General features: G+C 32.0%; 1 protein-coding gene across 1 annotated transcript in view; it reads right to left on the reverse strand.

The window, feature by feature from the left end:
* LOC123546952 (uncharacterized) overlaps positions 1 to 19,491 on the reverse strand; it is a 47,966-nt gene extending 28,475 nt beyond the window's left edge. The window contains exon 1 of the mRNA XM_053551241.1: positions 19,369 to 19,491. The gene's annotated coding sequence lies outside the window, so the exon portion shown is untranslated. The remainder of the gene's footprint in view (positions 1 to 19,368) is intronic.
* Between the last annotated feature and the right edge of the window lie 39 nt (positions 19,492 to 19,530).

Consider the following 19,530-nt stretch of genomic DNA (forward strand, 5'->3'; position numbering starts at 1 on the left):
AAAACAAAACTCGTTTTTTGGCTTCATTTTATTAAGCGAAAACGTAGAGCTTTTCCGTTTAAAAATCATCATCAAATAAAAATCTATTTTTAAATTGAAAATGTGAAAATAAAAACGGGCGGACTTAGCTACCTACCCTTTTTGTTTAGCTGTTCCGAAACAGACTTTTTATTTGCCAAACCTTAACTCATTCTCCCGCGCGAGCATTATTGCGTCGGCCGATTGTTTATCTGTACCCGCGTCCCGCTTCTGGGATTGTTGTTATCTACATCGGAAACCGCACCCCGAATACTGTTCTTTAGGTATACAGACATAAATAGCCAAGCATAATGGCGGATTCAAATAGTTTCCAGTTTTTTTTTTTTTTTTTTGCTGTAAGAAGGTTTTTTTTTTCCTTGAAATCATTGCTATATTGGCTGAAATCATTTTGGGCATGCCTTTTACTACATAGGGTAGCATTTGCATTTTGAAAAAAAATCCAAACTGATTTAACATGAAAAATTTATTATACCCCCCTCCCCAAAATTTTTGTGATTGCATTTCAGTGTAAAAATTACGGTGTGTCCGTTTGACCAAAAAATTTTTTTCTTGCATCAAACATGACCCCTACTTTTCTTTGGATTTTTTTTACAGTATAAATGTTGCCTCAAGAAAATATATTTAAAGGAATTTAAAATGGGTTGGGGGTGTTTGGAGATTTGAAAATTGTCTTTTTTATAGAATAATGTGGTGGCTTTTTTGTTTTAAAACCTTACATAATAGCTCTAAATTCTGCAAAACGCTTTTCAGTTGCACATTTCATTGGTCTTAAAAAAAATCTTTTGGTTCTTTCTAAAAAAATTGGACCAATAAAAAATATATTTGGTGCGTAACTTTTTTTAGAAAAATAAATAAAACCGGACTTTTGTGAAAAAATGAATGCTTTTCGCTGAAAAAAAGCTGTAAAACTACCGTCGTTCAAGCTAAAATTTTTTGTTTTTTTTTTCGAAGCCTAAAAATTTTTATTATGATTTTTTTATATCGAAAATGAAAAATTAAAAGAAAAAATTGAATAAATAAATAGAAACCAACGAAGATTCACTGAGCAATGGCAATTAAAAATTAAACCAACCCAAAAATATAAACTTTTTCGCTCGCCGCTATGCGGCAAATAATGCCATCTGTGGGATTAAACAATTTTACGGGTATACGTTCTTAGTTTTAAAAACAATAAAATAATCTTAAAAATTTGTGCCCAAAATTCATTCAAACTGTCAAAATTTAGCGGAATAAAAAAAAACCCCAGCTACGAGCCTAGAAAAGGGGTTGAGATATTCTTTTAAAATACGGGTCTAAACATTTGAGTGCGGAAAAAAAATGTAAAAATTGGGGGTTGTTTAAAACACACTTCAGTAAAAAACAGACTACATAATTACTGCACCAAAAAAAACGTGCATCATCTACCGTAAATGCAAAAAATCTCATAAAATTATTTTTTTATTTTCATACCCCGTGAAATTTGTCAAGGACGATGCCCATTGAAAAAAAAGAACTAAAAAAATTTTTTTTTTTACAATAAGATTAAACTATTTGCCCAGCACACCAACCTTCATTTTACCATGCGATATACAATGCTCATTGTGTACAAAAAGTAAAATCATCTTCGGGGTTCTATTTAAATTTTTTATTTGTTGTTAAACTTCAAAACTGTCTCTTATCTAAAATAAAATGTTTTTTAAAAAAACTCAATCAATTTGACACATAGAAAATCACAAAATTGTTTTTAAAATTCAAATTTTCAAAAGTACTTTTCAAAAAATTTTCCAAAAATAATCCTTTTAGGGTAGTAGTTTTTTTTCTAAAATAGTTTGAAATATTTACTTATTTTCATTTTATTACATCTTCTATCAAATACATACACTACTTTTTATGAAAATAACTTTATTTTGATGTGTTTTGATTGCGTTTGTGCATATAACTGAAAAAACAGTGTTAGAAAAAAGACAATAATATGTATTTAAAATTATTTTTTAAGAATTTTTCTTATTTGTTGTTTAAATCTTGCATGTAAAATTTTGCATTTTATAAATGTTTTTTTTTCCCATTGGCAAACAAATCTTACCAAGCTGCATGAAATTAGCTTTGTTTTGTAGCTATTTTTAATTTACTTACAAAGAGGCAAATTCCCTACCTATTAACCTAATTTGATGTGATATGTCATTAATTAATAAACCAATTCCCAAGCAAAAAAAAATACAAAAAAACAATGTTATCTCTCAAAACACCTCTAGGTTTCAGGGGGAGATTGGTTATCACTTCCTAGGTGGCTAAAAAATAAATACACCAGGGTAGAATGGAGAAAATTTTAGGAAGAATGTTTTTAAAGGCCATTTTTTCCATTCAGTCTTTTTTTTTTCAGCGTCAAAACGTTTGTAGGATGCTTAAAAAATTTTTAGCCACAAAACGGCCGGTAAACTTTCGGGTTTTTACAACATTTTACAGGACGTTTATGTAAAACATTTCAATTTTTTGGAAAAAAAATTACGGAGGGTTTTTTTTTTTTAATCTGAGCGAAGCATTTTTTGGGAAAAATTTAAGAAAAAAGAAATTTCCTTTTTGGCTCTTTTTATTACGCGAAAACGTAGAGCTTTTTCCGAGTAAATCATCTTGGATTTCCTGCAGTTTTCATTTCTTGTAAATTTTAGGGGGTTTACGTTAAAAATTTCCCGGTGTAGCGTGTTTTTTTTCCAGGGTCTGCCCCGGTCCACGGTTTATTAAATGTTTTTTCAAAACCTGCCCAAATGTTATTCTTTGCCAATTTTTTGCAAAATTTTGCATATTAAATTCCAAAGATACTTTTAATTTACGACAAAATTTTTAATTTTTGTTTTATATTCCTGAATTTAAAGTTTGATTTGAAATATCCCCAAATTTGACGTTTTTTTACCGGCTTTTATGGTGTTTCAAAAAAATTTGCAGAACACAGTAACTTACTTTTTCACGAATCGATTGCTTAAAAATTTGCTAGGGGTGTTAAATAATTGTACATGGGTCTGTTGTTTTGAATAGTACTCAAAAATAAATTTTACACGCTCTAAAAAAGCCTTTTGTCTAAAAATCTACAAAAAACATGGCCGCGGGTGCAAAAATGATTGCTTTTTTAAAAAAAATGTCCTTTTATTTTTCGAAAAACTTCTTGTTAATTTAAGACTCAAAAAACTGCTTGCAACCCATAGGAAAATATCTGTTTTTTGGGGTGTAATTACCCTTTGAAAAAAGCGTGTTTCGAGTTTTTAATTTTTCATCATTCCCCCCTGAAGAACAAGATGGGGGAGCTTGCAAAAACGAAAGAAGTAGATCGCCTTTTGAAATAAAATGTTTTAGTTCGACTTTCTGATTGCGTCACTTGTTTTCTTATTTTCTTTTTCCAATATAATATGGATTAGTAGTTTACTAAACCATTTTTAAAATAATCCCCTTTTGGTCGGAGCTCTTAAGACTTCTTGAAGTTCTTCACCCCAAAGCCTGGCCGAGGCCATAATTTTAAAATATAATTCAAAGCAGCTGTAATTGGTGATTTATTGGGTTTTTTCAACACGAAAATTCAAAAAAAAGTGATCCGAAATTAGATGTTCGTTGGAATGTAACCAAAAAAATTTAAAAACGGGATCCATATCATATGGAAAGAGGAGAACGAGAATTTTTTATGGGATATACGTGGGCAGTGTTCCACGGTTAAACCTCGAAAGACCAAAATATTGGAAGCATTTCTGATAAAATTTTCATGGGCTGCTGACCCCGTTAAATTCTATATTTAAATTTGTTGTGTCCAATTCTGAAATTAAAAAAAAAAAAAAAAATTATTTATCAAAAGGGGATTGGGTTTAAAGGTAAATTTTATCAACGCGCTTGTGAAACAATGAACAAAGCTCTGTAGATTTTCGAACGCCCCCTTTTTTAAAAACATTAAAACCATTAAACCTTCCCCCCACAATTTGCGAGTATTACCTTTACAACGGGCCTTAGCTAGGAAAACCGTGAAAAAGGGCCTTACCCAAGGTCCCAACCGCAATGGTTTTTGGGCCAAATCGAACCTGGGGTTTCCCCCTCTGAGGACAAAAAATAGCCCTATCAACCAATGCCCGCACGGTTCCCATTATTTTACCTAGTTAAATTATGTTAGAAATTTTTGGCTCACTAAATCCAGGGTCATGGGTTGACCCCCCAGTGGGTCAGGATTTTCCATAGACACTAGTATGGGTTATTAAGAAGAGACTCGAGAGGGTTCCAGTAAGCTTAAACTTGTACATTTAAAGAAAAATACTCTTTTTTCATTACCAACATCTTCTCTCCCCAATATTTCACCTTGGATGGCCCCCTCTTCACAAAAATATGTGAAAAAACCAAAATTTTTGTAAACCTAATTTTCAAAACCCAATTTTCTAAAGTCCTAACGTTTTTCTAAATCTTATCCTTTCAGCGTGAAAAAAGGTATTTTTTTTTTTTTTTTTTTTTTTTGTTTTGAGGCCCTTGGGGGTAACCCCGTTTTTTTTTTTTTTTTTTTTACTAAGCCCAAAAAACAACAGTGGTACGAGGTAATTAATTTACAAAAATTTTAACGATATGCTTTTACTCCCCACTTAAAAGAAATTGTTGACTTAACATTTTAAATACAAATAATTCTAACTATTCAGAACCTTTCAAAATTGTTTAACGGGCTTTACTTTTTATAATCTGACCCCGTTTTTCCCAAAAACTACTATATCCATTTTTTTGATTACGAAGATTTCTTTTTAGTCTTATTCCAAGCCAAAAAAAACAAAAACCCAAAAGGGACAAGACCAAAAACGGGGGATTGCTTGTAAGAGACAACTCTTAAACCCAAAGTCTTTTTAACCCAAAAGGGAGGTTTTTTTTTTTTTAAAACAGATCAACTTTTCAGACTTTGATGAAGTCTATACACCCAAAACGTCCCCTTTGCAACTTTTTGTTGTTAAGTGTCAGATTTCTTTTTGTTTTAAAAAAAAAAATTAGATTATACTTTATTTGTGCCGTGCCATGAGAAAACCAACATAGTTGGAGGACCAGCAGGGATCCAACCGCCCGGCCATCTGACATTTGGTCTGATCTGCTTTTGCTAACTTTTCCCTTTAATTCCAATGGGCTTTAAAAGCGAACGCATGGTTCTTGATCGGTTTGTGGAAGGCAGGCTGGTCTGGACCTGCGGGTCATAAAACCCACTATTTTGGGTTTTCTCGTGGCACGGCTCTTTTCCCTTTTCAAAGGGAGTTACAGTTGATAAAAAGCAGTTTTTTTAATTTGCATATTGGGGATGTTTAAAACTTTCACAAAGCCAAAATTTGTGTCCCCTTTTTCCCCCTTTTTTGACTTTCATTTAATATACCATTATATAAGAAACTCGGATAAATTAGAATTTCATTGTTTGCATTTTTTCAAAAGAAACCGTTTCAATTTAAAAAGTGGAAACAAAATTTTTTTGCTTCACAAGTGCTTAGTTTTACCCACATTAGTAAATTTTCACAAGTGAAACTGTGTAGTTGAAAAAAATTACTTACTAGAACATATTCTATAAAAATTTTGCTGCACTTTGCCCCTGTGACTTTTTTGTAACAAATAAAGGTTTTAATGTATGAATTTTACTGTCACATTTTACCATGCATGGCATTTTGTCTTTTCAACCCTTGGGAAAGCATGTAGAATAAATGTTTCAATGTGTTGGTTTTTTTAAAGTCCTTATTTTCATTTAAAAAGGGAACAATGCGTTGAAAACCCTTGTTTTTTTCTTTGTGAAAAAAAATTAACAGTAAATTTTTATGAAGAATTTTATACGATTTTCAGATGTGTCCCCGGGCATTGCAAATAACAAAATTTTTTTGAGTTTAAAAATTTTTTAAAAATTTAAGATTACTGGACATTTTTAAATTTTGGCATGTTTTAAAACATCAAAATTTGGGGAAAATAGGTTTTGTAATAATATGTTAATTTTATTTTCATTAAGCAAAAATTTTTCTAGCAAAGTTTTTTTCGTCTTTTGTGAGAAAGGTGTTTAAAAACCAATCTCCACAAAATTGATTAAATATTTAAAAACCTCACATTCCCCTTTTTTTATTATCATATATTTAAAATAAACTGTTAATATATTTCTTTCAAAAACACTGCAACATTTACCCCCCTCTTCCTGAATTTTTTAAAATTAAAGGCTAAACTATTTCTGATGGGTTTTTTTTCCAAAGAAGTAAAAATTTTTTTTTAAAATCTTTGGTTTTTTCTCAACATTTTCCCCCAAAAGTTTTTTCCTTAAAATTTTTGAAGTATTGCTATCATATAAAATGGGTGACCACCTAAGAAATGGGTTTTTCAACCTAGCCCCATTTTTCTTCATTATTTTGAAAACCACCCAAATTCAAAATCTGCGCCGTTATTTTTGGCTAATTTGGAATAGGTAAAGGAAAGGAATTTTTATTTCCCTTTGCTTTGTGAAAAGGAAACATAAGCTCGGCAGAGCTTTTTGAAACCCCTTTTCGGGAACAGTTAAATACCAAGCAATTTTGTTCTGTTTCCTGTTAGGAAATAAAAATTAAAGACCTGATTCTCGGGCCGGGGTGGGCCTATGGGGATGAAAAGGGTTGGTTTTGGAGGTGGGCCAATACACAATCTGGCCTTTGATAGACTTGTTCGTTTTCATAATAAGCTACGTAGCACGTGCTAAATAAATCAGGTGTTTTTTCTACCTTTATGCAAACGTTCTCACCTTAAAAGGATTTTAAGAAAGCTTGATTAAAAATTAGGGCTAAAACACAAAGTGTGGGAAAAAAAACAGTGTTTTTTATCATATTTTATTTTTACATCTATCATGCTTTTTTTTTTTTTATCAAAAATGTAAAAAAGATCAGGACTTAGCTTTTAAAAATAAAAAAATTTTATGTGTATTTTGAAAGTTATATCTTAAATTCCCGGTTTTATTAAAAATAAAAAAATTATTTAGACAACACTGGGAAAAATTAGCTTTTTTTAATATATAAAACCTTTCCCCGTCCAATCCCTTTTTATCTATTAAAAATGAAAAAATGAACGCTTCTTTTATTTCTAATAAAATTCAGCAATTATCATTTTTTTTTCGGGTTTTTTTTGCTTAATTTTGATAAAAAATCAAAAACATTGAATAAACAAACTTGTAATTTCCTTAAAAAATTTTTTTTATTGAAAAGGAGTGTCGAGAATTGCTTCCCTATAAAAGTTAAAATTTTAAACTGGCCAGGATATAATTACCAACATACGAGCAATAAATATTAGTAATTACAGTTAAAGTTTTTTTTGAAATTCGAAAAGAAAAAAGAAAAAAAAAACAGAAATGCAAAACCAGAAAAAAACCAAATTTAATCGGTGGGCAATAAAATTTTTGGTTCTCGACAATAATTAGGAAACATGTCAATTTTCGGGGTTTTTTGGACCCAAATCAACGGACCCAATGGGGAAAAAAATCGGAAATTTGAGGGGGGGGGGGGGGGGGGGGTCACTTAAGGATTTTTTCTTTGTCTTTTAATAAAAATTTAAATTAAACCCAGGGAAAAAAATCTGATACAGCAAGTTTGAAAAAATTTAAAATGAAAACAATATATATTGAAAAATCTGTAAATTACCCTCTATGCGCTCAAACCACTTTGACGGGGGGCAATGTTTTGAAGCCAGAGCCCTTTAACTATTTGGGCCACACCACAGTGCCCCCTCCCCCCAAAAAATAAAGGTGAAAGATTGAACTAACCATGCGAAATTTAAATAAAAATTTGTGCATAATTATTTTTTTAAAAAACAAATTGTAAAAAAGTAACTTTAAGTCAGGTTACTTAAAAACAGGTTAAAAAATCTCTTAAACACTAAAAATTTTTTTTATGCAGGTAAGCCCCTTCACTTTAGACTTCTGATAGAAGTGTAATTAAATACTTAATTCTGTAACTGAAAGTTTTTGAATTGTGAGCAAATTAAAAAATATGATGCATGTAATTTTTCTTTCTTTTTTGTCTCGGGGAAACCCCATTTTTTATTTGCCATGGGCATGTCTAATAACATTCTAATTAAAAAAAAGATTTTTAAAAAAAACCATTTAAGAAAGATATGCAAAACTCCTTGAAAAAATTTTTGGGGGTATTGAAATTAAAAGCAAAAAAGGTCTGTGTTAATGGGCAAATTCCCCCTCTTTTATTTTTAAATTTTCCCTGTCTTCTTTTTTATCGTATACTGTAAAATTTCACTGGTATTTTTTTTTCAAATATTATTAAAAATGTTCTTACTTTAAATGCTTTTAAGCTCATGGCATGAACACATGGGTGCCGGAGGGCTGGGTCACTTTTCCTGATATGATAAAAAGATTAAATGAAACGCTTTTCCCGTTTTAAAAATAATTTCCCAAATGGCCTTTGGACCTTCATAAAGCTGTAAAAATTTTTTTTTGTTAAAAACATGGGGTCGGGGGTAATTGTCCCCTTTTTCCTATTTGTATATTGGAAACTTAAAAAATGTTCGGGTCAAAAAACAGGGCCCAAATTTTTAAGAAAAATTTCCTTAACTGTCTCCATTTTTGTCAGCTTTTTCCCTTTTCCCTGAAATCAGGGGGGGGGGGGGGGGGGGGGGGGGGGGGGGGGGGGGTTTAACCTTAATTCACCACCCCAAAGTATTACTTTTCTAAAATACATTTCTTCAAAAAGGCTCTTATGGTTATTAAAAAAAATTTTTGACACATTTTTATTAAATGAAGCGGGTTTTTCCAGATCTTTTCCCTTGGGTTTAATGTATTACAGTTACTACAAAAAATGCAACAAAAAAAAAATCTTTCACATTATACATTATGTTACTAGGGAAACTTATATAACAAAAAAAATGACCATTGATACTTTCCCATTTTTGATTTGATTTTTTAAATTTTAACAAAAAAAAAGTATATTCCAAGTGGTGTTTTTATTTTTAAAAATAAAATTGTTGTCTGCATTTCAGAAAATTTCTCATAGTGATCCCCCAAGTAAAAAACCCTTATTATCAACACATATAAATGCAATTTCAGATTGGTACTTCAAAGTCAATGGTTGAAAAAGACCCCTTTTATTTAATGGGAGAAAAAACCAATATTTCCCGCTGGACACTGTCACCACATTTTAAAGATTTAGGTAAGGATGAAAATTCTTACAGATCTAAAGAAAGGTGAATGGTTCTTTTTAAAAGTATTTGTTTAAATTTTTACAGATAAGAACAAATCTCAAAAACTAGCCCTAACTGATAATTAAAATTTGTCCAAAAAATTCAAACCCTTTTTCTTTTTTATACTTTGATGTAATAGTGTCAAGCCCGTCATTTTTGTGTTTCATAGACAGCCACAAGCTGATAATTTAAAAATTTTTCCAAAAATTCAACCTTTGTCTTTTTTTTTATTTTGAGTAAAAATGTAGAGCCAACTAATTTTGTGATTTCATAGACAGCCACTAGACTGAAAATTTAAAATTTGCCAAAAAATTTAACCTTTGTCATTTTCTTACTTTGATGAATGTTTCAATGCCAGTTAACTTATGATTTATAGATTACCACAACTGATAATTAAGAATTTGTCCAAAATTAACCTTTGTCAAATTTTTTACTTGATGTAAATGTCAGATGCCCGTTAAAATTAGTGTTTTCTAGATAGCCCCTAGACGATAATTTAAAAATTTTTCCCAAAAAAAATTTAACCTTTGTCATTTTCTACTTTGTGTTAAGTGTTTAGGGTTTGTCTAATTAGTGATTTCATAGCTAGCCCTAGACTGATAATTAAAAATTGTCCCCAAAAAAAACAACTTTTTTTTTTTTTTCTTCTTTTATGTTTATAGTGTCAATGCCAGTCTAAATTTGTGTTTCATGACTACCCTTTTTACTGATAATTAAGAATTTGTCAAAAAATTTAACTTTTGTCATTTTTCTTACTTTGAGTAAAAATTTTAGATGCCAGTCTAAATTTAGTGATTTCATAGATGCCACTTGACTGAAATTAAAATTTGTCAAAATTTAACCTTTGTCTTTTTTCTTACTTTGAGAAAAGTGTCAGAAGCCAGTCTAATTTAGTGATTTTGTTTTGGAGACATTACTTTTTTAAAGTAATCAAGGATGGACTAGCATATTCACAATTTTAAAAATATTTTTTTTAAATAAATCTAGGGCTAGTCTACAGATACAGGTTTTACTGGCAACATGCCCCTTATGGGATTATATAGACATGAAAATTTTTTGTGTCATATTCAGATCCGGTTGTTAAAAAGGGAAAAATATGACAATAGGATTGGGGAAAAAAAACTTTGCCCATATTTTACAAATTTTTTAGCTTTAAAATCATTCCCAAGTTAAGATTTAGAGAGTAAAATACTTAAAGTTTGTAAAAAAGTTAAAATTTTTTCTTATATTTTGATTTGGTGACAATTGACCCTAAAATTTTTTGATACTGCAAAATTTTTCTTGTAAGGAATCTGGGGATCTTTTATGAATACGAAACCTTTGTCTTTGAAATTTGGTACTTACCAAAATTAGGGCAGTGTAAAAACTGAAGTCTTTTATTTGCTTTTATAAAAGGGTTATTTTTTTTTTTTTACCTCTGTGTTTTAAAAAACTTGCCTATGATTTTTTTTTTAAAGTAATCTAAAAAATTAATTACTTTCCGTAAAACTTTAAAGAGAACTCACCCCTTTCACCAGTGGGAAATACTTTTTAAAATTTGGGTAGAGAAAATTTTCAAGGTCAGTGATATTTAAGTTTTTTATCAATATTTTGTTTTGCCTTTTTAAACATCAAGGAGCTGTGAGGCAAGGTGGATTTCTTCAACACAATGTTACTCACTCCAAACCCGGGGTAAAACATTGTTCAAGTTATTTCTTTAAATTAAATATCTTTTTCTTTTTAAAACTGTACACATGTTTGACAAGGGGCACTGTCGCAAAAAAACAAAAGGGGTCCCCTTTTTTTATGCCCCCCGCACTACGATGCAGGAGGGAAAAGTGACGTCCGCCCCCGTCCGTCCTTCGAGGGTTAAACCCAAATGGGACATAGAAAATATTTAAAAAAATCTTCTTCCAAAAAAAAAAGTCCTAGAGCTTAGATTTTACAGTAGTATTTCCTAGTGGGCCTCTACTAAAGTTTTTAATTATGACCCGGGGTCAAAATTGACCTGCCCAGGGTCACTTGTTTTACATAGGAAAAAACAAAAATTTCTAAAAATAAAAAAAATGGCCTGACCTATAATTTCATTTTAGCATTTTCCTGTGAAACCCCACAAAATTTTTTCAAAACATTCCCCTTTGGGGCCCCCTTTACCCGCCCCCGGGGGGACTTGATTTCCTAGGAAATCTTCAAAAAAATTTTAAAATAAACCAGAAGGGGCCCAGAGCCTAGATATTTCACTTGTAGCATTGCCAGTAAAACCCTACAAAAAATTTTTTAAATCTTGTCCCCCCGGTCAAATTACCCCGCTAGAGGTCATTTATTTTTACAAGGAAAATCTCAAAAAAAATTTTTATAAAAAAAACCAGAGGCTTAGATCTTGACTTTGAAGTACATTGCCCATAACTTTTACAAAATTTATTCAAATCAGACCCCGCCCCATGGGGTTAATTGATTGTACATAGAAAAATCTTCAAAATTTTCTAAAAAAAACCCAAAACCCAAGGGTTAGATATTTTACATGTAGCATTCTGTGGACCTCTACAAAAAGTTTTTCAAATCTTGTTTTTTTTTAAAATAACTTTAAGAAATTTTAATAATTTTCCATAATTCTTTGATTGCTTTTTTTATGATTTTTGACCTTTAAGACTGTCCTAAAGGCTGATACAGGTGAGGATTAAGGGCCTCAGGCCCTCTTTTTGTTTTTTTTGTTGTTTTTTTTTTTGACATTAAGTGGAATGTCGTGTACCTCAATAAAGTAGCATATTAGAAGCAAAAAGAGACTTTTTAAAAAGAAAGATTTTAAAGGAAAAAGTTTTGGGAAAAAACAAAATTTTCTATTTCAGTATGCAATTTTTTTGTCATTTGATACTGCAATTAAGTGACACATTTTCTTCTTTTTAGGCGACATGAGCTTTTTAAGTTGCAGTGCTTTCTTGGCGATCATCGCCAGTGGAGTTCATACATATATGATGATTTTATTCAGAATTTCTTCAAGTGGCACTTTATAGAAACCCCATTTCTAGGAGGTTTTCATTTAAAGTTAATTAATTGAAAATAAGGGGGGCTATCAACTCACCAGGTTCAACATTTGGATTTCACCAGGTTTTTAAATTTTTCTTACCAGTCCCCTTTTTAAAAGGGGCCTTTTTACATTTTTGAAACTTTCAACAGTAAGTTCATCTTTTACCAAGTTTTAGGGAAGAGTCATAACTCCCCCAAGGATTTGACTTAACTATGGCCTTGAAACTTTTGCACTTGTTTTTTAAAAATTGTTCTTACATAGGCAAAGTTTCATAACACTGTGATATTTTGGTGATTAGTCCCTTTTGGACTTTGAAATTGTTCGTTTTTGACAAGTCCACTTTTGCAAAACATTTTGACAATGCTTTCAACACTAAGTCTTACCATTAAATAAAATAACTTTAAAAAAGTGTTCAACATCATCAATCACACCCCCATCAATTAACAAGATCATAATCTTGCACAAAAATTTTTAAAGAATTTTGCCCGTTTTGCTTTAAAAAGTACTTTTTATGGTTTTGATACACTTTATCTTTATCTCTCATATTACTTAAAATTTTTAAAACCCGCTTATTATTTTTGCAATATCCATCCGCCGTTGGAGTCATTAAACACAACATACGCTCCCTGTTCTAATGTGCCCGGCCACTATCCAGAACCGAATAGTCGAGCATGCTAAATAGACAATCGGTAGATAACTTGGACAGATTTTAAGTCAATTTCCCCCCTTTATTTTTAAAAGAAATGGGTCATCAGCTTTAAAAATGAAGATATGTTATGCCTCAAATTTCTTGGACAGTCAGGGGAAAAAATATTGACTGAATTTATGACAAAAAACCCCCTTTATTTTTTATGTAAATGAATAATTTTGCAGCTTCTAATGAAATTTGGTTTTGAAAAGGGTTTTTGTCTCCTTTTAAAAAATAAGTAGTTTAAAAACCTTTGATTTAATGTTTTGATATGAATACTTCTCTATATATTATTGTGAAAATTACGTTATCTTCTACATCAGAACCTCTGATTTCCTTTCCTGATTTTTTAAAATGGATTTACTCGTAAGCAATATATAGGACCATTTAAATTTCATTATTGTCATTTGTTTGGCAGAGACAATGATTGTAGATTTTTATTGATGATTTTATGTCAAGTTACATTTCCCTTTGTTTTTTTGTTAAAATGGGGTTTCCCCGTAACCCGGAAGATACGATTGAATGTCTTTTGCCATGAATGGACCCGGGCAAAAAAGGGTAGATAACTTTTTTTACTGAATTTTATGACAAATAACCTCCCTTTATTTTTTATAATAAAACTAAAAATTTGAAAATTTCATAAAAGATCGTTTTTAAAATTCCATTTTAATCCCAACCCCGTTTTAAAACCCCCCCTTTTGTTTAAAAAAATCTTTAAAAATTTTTTAAAGAGTCTTTGAGTTTTTTAAACCCATAACTTAAAAAAATTTTTTTTTATTGACCCACTTTGTAAAAAATTTTTGTTAACTTCATTACCCGAGGGGTAATATATGAGTCATGCTGTAAATCTACCCATAATTGATGTCTAAGGTCTCTTTCCCTCCTGCGTCAACCCTTGTTTATCCAGAATTTAGAGTTTTTTTCCTGTTATTAGTAACAAGGGGTTAGTCCCGGGGGTTAAAAAACTGCGCATCAAACGTGAAACCTTTGGGAAATTTGAAAATTAATCAAAAAAAAGGGTCGATTGTTTTCTCTGACATGCACATTTCATTTTTTGCCCCCCTTCGGGGAAAGGGGGGTATATTGTTTTGCAGACTTGCTCGATGTTTTGTCAGTCGGTCGGGAGCAACAGTTTCCAGATGATAACTAGGATCATAAAGTTGATAGAGAGATTGGCATATATGTCAATTTAATAAAATTAATAAAAAAAAGAATTTCAAAAAGAAAACAGTTATTTATATGAAAAAAAAAAAACCCAAGGTATTGGCTTTGATGCACACCCCCCATTTGATGCGCGCCTGATACCCAAGATTTATACCCATTGTTTCAGAAAACATCCCGAATAATTTTTTTTAAAACTATTGTTATTATGCCCAAAGCTAAGACCGCCTGTGCGTTACACAGCTATACCCAAACCGTTGATTCTCACGCCGTTTTTTTTTAAGCCCGTTGTCCAAGGGTGTTCGGTGACCGCCGTTTTCTTTGTCCTACCCTAAGTTTGTCTTTATTGATTGTGGGTTTTTTAAAAAAACTATCACAAAAGTTACCAATCATAGACGGCGGTTTGCTGCAACACCCTGTAAAATTTACGGCAAGGTCCACGAGTTTAAAGGGAAAGACGGCTATTACTACTTTGTTGGGCAAAACTTGTCATAAAGTGGGATTTTAAAAATACCTGGCACAATTGCCACCTATGAATGGGGTGTCACAGCAACACCGGGGGTCATACTTTAAAGGTAAAAATCCCTTGGAGTTTAATGGGGCCAAATTTGCTATTATTTACCTTGTCCGGACAATAACTTTTTCATTGAATGTGGGATTTTAAAATAATTTGGGAGAATTCTTCACCCAGAACGGGGTATCGCGCGCAAACACCTGGTCAATATCTCAAATTAAGGCCACTTGGATTTAAAGGCAAATGTGGGCTAAATTGAACCCTTTTCCGGCAAAACTGTCATTGAAAGGGGATTATAAAAAAACCTGACACAATTTTTCTTTTGGCACAAAAGTTGTCTCAGTGAGACAAGTTCGTGTGCAACTCCGGTCCTTTTGTCACCGACGGGCCGACTCTTGCCCCTTGGGGACTCGTTTCAAAGTAATAGTCTAAAATAAAATCGCCCGTGCGATTATCCGCTAAACCCCGAAACCGTGTGATTCTCACGCCGTTTTTTTTAAAGGATGTGGCTTTTTAACACACGACCGATTTTAACGCGCCTGAATATCCAAAAAATTTTTTTACCCGTTTAGCAGAAATCATTTTTGAATAATTTTATTTACCATTAGTCAATGTCTAAAACTAAAACCGTCCGTGCGATTATCAGGCTATACCCGAAACCCTGTGATTCTCACGCGCCGCGTAGTTTCGCAAAAAACGGAAACCTTAAACAACTTTTAATATAATTTCTTTATTTCTTTTTCCCTTTTTTTTTCAAAATAGTTGCTTTTAGCTCAAAATACGCCGCAAAAAAAAGCCCATCCCCCCACCTGGATTTTTTTTATAATTTACAGTCGTGGTTAAGCATTTTTTGTCCAATTTAGATAAAAAATATTGAATAAAACAAAACTTTTAAAAAGAAAGGCAAATTTTTTCATAAAAAACCTTTTTTTTTCAAGGGATGGGGCTTTGATGCTCACTCCGAATTTTATACCGCCTGAAAACCCCAATTTTTTTAATATCCGGGTGCAGAAATCTTTCCGAATAATTTTAAACATCATTTTTTGGGAAATATTGTAAAAAAAAAACCGCCCGTGCGATTATCACGGGTATACCGTAAAAAGTTGATTCTCACGCCGCCGAAATTTCACAAATACGGAAACCTTTTAAAGAAAATTTTTAAAATGAAATACTTTAAATTTAAATTTTCCCTTTTTTTAAAATATGTTCTTTTTGGGGCTCCCCCCGAGTTTTCACACGAATAAAAAAAAATTACCCATTTAAAAGGGGAATCATTTTTGAAAAAAATTAATACATGTACCGTATTCTATACTGTCTTAACCCGGAAGGGGTAAAAACGTTTTAGTTGTTTCAACTTTTTGACTAAAAAACGTCCCCCTTTTAATATTAACGGCCCCACGGAACCCAAAAATGCTAAGTAACCGCTTCTGTCTTTTTTCTTTTAAGAAAAAACTCGGTAAACATTTGTTTTTAATTACTACACGGAAAAATCATTCGAAAAATTAAAATTTCCCCGGATGCTCTGTTACCCCGCAGATAATTGCTCAATCAGAATAATTATTTTTTTTAATAAAATAAAAAAAATTTTTTTTCAAAGGGGTTTTTACATTTTGTGTGCACCCTTGGATGGCCTCAACCCGCCTTTGGAAAAAAAGTTTTTTAAAAAAGACGCAGAAACCTTCTGAATCATTTTGCATTTAAAGGTCTTATAACGCCCCCCTAGACTTTACGTAGTTTAAAACCCCCACTACCCCCCTGGACTTTTTAAAGTTCGTATCGTTTTTTCCGCCCCCGGATTTTTTTTAAAAATTTATCAGTTATAATATTTGGTTTAAAGTAAATGTAGGAGAAGATTTAACAATTTTAACACACTCTAAAAAAGGGCCCAATCATTTTGTTTATGAAAAAAAAAAAAAAAAAAAAAGAAACAAAAAAACTTCCTTTTCCCTTAAAACATGTTGCTTTTATGCACACACCATTGCTAGCACCTGAAAATTAAATATCTTTTGAAAATCTTGTACGTGGGTTTTTTTTATATATGTCAAAACTAACAAAAACCCCAAAATTTTTCCTACCGTACGTCATATTTCTCTATCAAAAAACAGTTTATAAACCGCCCCCGGTTTCTTAAAGTCATCATTAAATTTACACAAAAATTTTATAAATTTATTTCGAAATGGTAGATTTCATTATTTCTTTCAAAAAAGGAGGGCATGCAATGCTATACTTATGTTTCCACGCACATAAATAGTCCGCTTATACAGAATATAATTGTTTCCCTTAAATAAACATTTTACCAAAAATATTATTATATTTTAGTATGCACGCACGTGTTTTCCTAATCATTGTCCGCCCCCGGATTCCTAGTATTCATATCAGTCCAATTCAATAAAATATTGAAACTATTCTAAAAAGAAAGACTTGATTATATTTATGAAAATAAATCCCATTTTTTTCAAAGTATGTGGCTTTGATGCACAACCCCGAATTGATACGCTCCTGAACACCGAATTATTTTATACCCATTGATGCAGAAATCATTCCTGAATAATTTTATGTATCATACTGGTATATATATCTAAAGCTAAGACCGCCCGTGCGATTATCACGGCTATACCCGGAACCGTGCGATTCTCACGCCGCCGCGTAATTATCACACGCGTGGTAATATTACCACGCGTGTGATATTCACGCGACACCGGTACAATAATTTCAAGGCAGATTTTGTCCCCGTATATCTGACGTCAAAAGTGCGCGAAGTGGTCATGTTTGCGACGTCATGGAAACGTCACTGATGCATTAAACGTATAAATATACACAGATCTAAATCAGAAATATCTTCCAGTTTTTGTTGGTACCAGTCAATAACGTGGGCTCTGAAAAAAAGTTATAGTGTGGTTCCTCCTTAAGGGACAAAAGACTTAAATGGTTACAAAATGAATACAAAGGATTTCTATTGTCCTAGACCACACCTCCTACCAACTAAGATGTCAATCGTGTGCTCGGACGGACGGACGGACCGAGGGACGGACGTACGGACCGTATTCCAGTATAGCCCCCAGATACTAGTATCTGGCGTATAACAAGCAAATGTATTAGTTAAATTATATAATTTACTGAACAAGACTGCCGTGGGCAAATGTAATAAAATAATTAGGTTTTTACGAAATTGATATCACTCTTGCTTTTTATTTACGATGTTACCTTCAATACAAACTATAAATTGAACAACTCATCAATCTAGACTTAGTTCGTACTTGAACATAATATCACATACATATCAATTTTGTATCTATTGAAGTATAAAAAGAACTTCCTGGATTAAAGAGTGCATGGGCGTTGATCACTTTAAGAGATATAATGAAAATAAATGTATCCAAATGTCTTCCTGTAATGTTCAAAAGCACAAAGTTAAGATAGTCTGGCTGATCCTGACATTCGGATATACTTTCTGTAGAATGTTTAGCCTAGCTTTTGTTTACATCGTGATATTTGAGATGACTAGTTAAATGCAAGGTAATTTACAATTTTTTAACATTTCAGTTTGTTTAAGCCAGGCGTTAACCTAAAAAGTTGATAAGTCATTGTATAGAGATAGTACCTAAGTTTTTCAAATCATAGGTTTGAAGTTAAAAACTTTGAAATGAAGACAAATGTCCATATATTTCTCAAAAACAGAAATATAGATAATATTTTAACCAGAAGTGCGGAGTTATGAGCATTTAATATTTTCATGTTAACGAAAATTTTGTGATCAAGGAAATGTAACTCTTCTTGAACATGGAGAGCATAAACATCAAAGGGACATAATATAGTCAATAGTTTCTAATTGGGTGCATTTGATTTAACATTCAACTTTGATCTGGATTGCTAATTACTGATCCATGATACTGTGTGCTAAAAATTTAGAACATCTGGAACAGTGTATTAACAGCAAAACTATGCTTTAGCAGAATCTAAATAGTTAAGCTCTAACTGGGACTCGAACCCAGGACCTCTCACACCTAAGGCAGTCACTCTACCACTTCCCTATAACAGCAGTAGCTAATAGCTATGCAGTTTAATTGCTGGATTACATTACGTGAACTGGAACAATAATCGGTGAACTCCGGATTATCGGCGTATTCGCTTTGTTACATAACGGCAATTTTTGTGTAAAGAAAAAATATAATCTAATGCTGCCAACGTCATAATCGGTCAAATCTGCCCAAATTTCTCTGACGTGTTGTTCAGAGTATGAACTTACTAACTGGTAGTACCAGGGAAATATTACTTACACTGAATCTTTTATATTTGCCCTTTTTGCAGCTGTCGAACGGCAAAGACGGTGAGTTTTGTCCAAATATAAGTAATTATTTTACCAGTTTTGAAAGGATTTCAATTGATGGGAAATTACAGTTACAAACTAAATACCTTTCTGCAACACACGGAGTCATTAGCATTCACTGTCAACCAGTATTATGACTAAGATCGACTGTCATTCATTCATTTCAACGTTTCATAGACAGAGTCCGTTGTTTACATTTTTATCGTAACCGGTGCACTTGTAAAAATCACTTCAGTTTGAAAAATCAAAGTATTCGAAGAGCTATGGTACGGTCTCTACATTGTATATAAAATAGACTCTATTCTGACAGGCGTCACTGTTCATAGTCAGAATTTTCATGCTTTTTCAGTGACAATTCAAGGTTAAAAGGTAGGACGGGAGCAGGGCTTAAAATAAAAATGTTTGTGAGGGTTGTATGTTACTATCAAATATAGAAACAAGTTTTTTTTTCGGTAGATGCCCATACAGATAAAATCAAAACATACCTTTATATGTATCTTATCACGAGTGTTGTCCTAATGCCTTCATATTCGTTTCTGATTAAAGAAATTAACAATTTCACCTTGTATTGATACAGTTATCTTTTGGTTTTCCAATCTTAGTTTTACGGATGACGTATCATGTATAGGTAAATTTAGGGTATTTCG

The sequence above is a fragment of the Mercenaria mercenaria genome, chromosome 9, assembly GCF_021730395.1.
Source record: "Mercenaria mercenaria strain notata chromosome 9, MADL_Memer_1, whole genome shotgun sequence".
Classification (NCBI taxonomy): Eukaryota; Metazoa; Mollusca; class Bivalvia; order Venerida; family Veneridae; genus Mercenaria; species Mercenaria mercenaria.